We start from the raw sequence: 2,282 nt of genomic DNA, 5'->3' as shown, positions 1-2,282 counted from the left end.
GCCTATGCCCGAAACGTCGAATTTCCTTTTCCTTGGATGCTGCCTAACCTGCTGTGCTTTAACCAGCAACACATTTTCAGCTCATTCATAAAGCTAATCCAAAACGATCAGATAAATATAGATTGGCAAATCAAAAGACAAAAGTTCTGTGAGACCACTGTGCCTGAAATCTGGGGATGAAGGAATATAAGGGATAATAGCAATATTGATCATAAATTGGCTGCGTGAAATGTTACTGATGAAAGGTGCCTGCCTGAAACTTCGATTTCCATGCTCCTCGGATGCTGCGTGACCTTCTGTACTTTTTGAGCACTGCTCTCATGCTGACTCTGATCTCCAGCATCTGCAGTCCTCACTTTCACCTGCGGGAAAGGGAACAGAGTCATCATTAACAATTGTGTTTTGAACTGGAAGAATTTTCCAAGCGAACTTTGACTGAGCATTGGGGTGTGAAAGTTCTGGATAGATTAGTTGAGCCCAACAGAATTCTATGATTGATCAGAGCCCCCAGCGCGCCCATGAGTTTGTCTGATTGGTTGGAGCACCAATGCCTACCGCTTGGTCATGTAGAACTGCCTCTTCTACGCTGTTGGGCATTATACATCATCAGTTCAGATGGGTCCTGCAGCATGCACAGGGTTAACATGATTGGAGAGCATGCATGTGGCGAATGATCATTGGAACGAAATGTTGTCGTCTTCAATCGATAGTTGGTGAGTGAGGGCGAAAGGGGAGGGAAGCACCAGGTGCTAGAGCCCAGTTAGAGGTTTCATGTTTGGTCATTATATGACTCTGGACCCAAACACAGTGGCTCTGGGCTCGCCAATTAAGCCAAAGACAGCCTGAGTCTCCTTCCCAGAAACAGACCCCAGTCAGCCGCCGCTATTCCTGGTTCAGTTTTATCTTGTTTTAATTTATCAGGTCACTGTTGGTTTATCTATCTTTAGCGTGAACAGAGATGAAAATAAGTGATATTGTTTGAAATCATTGTTGTTGTCCAGGAGGATGTGGTGTTGTTGGGAGACGTTTGGCTGTGTATTAGTGACTGGGACTGATGGTAAAGTGTACCCCATGAACACCTCCGTCCCTTACCTTGCTGTAAATATTTCAGATACGAAAATAATGAACATCTGTGTCCTTTTTTTGGAACAAAAACCTGCTTTGAAAGGTGGTGAAGATTGGACTGAAGCAGTGACAGTTATTATCTTTTTTTACTTGGTCAATTCGTGCACATCACTGCTATTAATCATGTCCGTGCTAACATCACGGCTCTTATTCAGCTGTCTACGCGTCGGGCCAGTGGCGCAATGGATAACGCGCCTGACTACGGATCAGGAGACTGTAGGTTCGAGTCCTACCTGGCTCGAGGGAAATGCAGGCATTTATTACGCATTTGAAAACTGATTTCCCTTCAGCTGAAATAAGATGTGAGTTTTTAATCTGCAGGAATAAGAATGCCTTCATTAATTGTCCATGACAACCTCAGGGTCAATATTTCAGGGTCAATATTCCAGAGTCATCACAGGAGGAAGACGAATAGTCGGGCATCTTTCCATTTCGCAAAGCCACCGATCGCATCATTGTTGCTCGCGGGAACGCTCGGCTTTGAGCATTTTTTTGAAACTCCTTGGCCCATGGATTCAGAGAAGAATGAAGAGTTCAATGTCCAACTAATCTTTATAGAGAGTGAGTTCCAGAGTCTACCACCTGCAGACTGATAAAGTTTTCCGACAAATCTATTCAAAGCTTTCTGCATCTTGTCTGAACTCTACAAACGCTGGTGATCGATCAAGAGCAACTGTTTCCTTCAATCTGTAATTCCATGCTTCTCATTATTTCCTACACGTCAATCATGTCTCCTCACAATCAGCTCTGCTCTGAGAAAAATAACTCCCGTTTTGCCGAGGCCAGACCACTCAAAACATTCTTATGCAGGAAATTCAGAGTGTAACGTCGCTGTTTGTTTTGGTGAGTGTGTAGTATGATTTACTTAGAATACTTTAGCTAGGTTGACTTCCAGTTTTTAAAACAGAGAGAAAATTATTCACAAAACTAAGGAATGAAACACAATAAACAGAATATAAAATACCCACAGTTCTTAGCTATCTAAAGTAGACTTACATATGCTTTTCAAAACAATAAACAACAGTCCTGATAATTAAACCCCATAAACACAGAATACAAATGAAACTGATTTACAGGTCGATATTAGAGGTGCAGAAGATGAGAGACATTCACATCACTGGCACACTGAAAACCTTCGTGTAATTATGTGTGGCTGA

At 42.6% G+C, this 2,282-nt stretch overlaps 1 non-coding gene across 1 annotated transcript; it reads left to right on the top strand.

Annotated features, from left to right (window-relative positions):
• The first annotated feature begins 1,293 nt into the window (after positions 1–1,293).
• On the top strand, positions 1,294–1,366 carry trnar-acg (transfer RNA arginine (anticodon ACG)). Its single transcript has one exon. It is a non-coding gene; the product is annotated as a tRNA-Arg (tRNA).
• The last annotated feature ends 916 nt before the right edge of the window (positions 1,367–2,282 follow it).

This window comes from Hemiscyllium ocellatum, unplaced genomic scaffold (assembly GCF_020745735.1).
Source record: "Hemiscyllium ocellatum isolate sHemOce1 unplaced genomic scaffold, sHemOce1.pat.X.cur. scaffold_116_pat_ctg1, whole genome shotgun sequence".
In the NCBI taxonomy this organism is placed as follows: domain Eukaryota; kingdom Metazoa; phylum Chordata; class Chondrichthyes; order Orectolobiformes; family Hemiscylliidae; genus Hemiscyllium; species Hemiscyllium ocellatum.
Note: the sequence above shows the minus strand (reverse complement) of the source record. Positions and strands in the feature narration are given on the sequence as shown.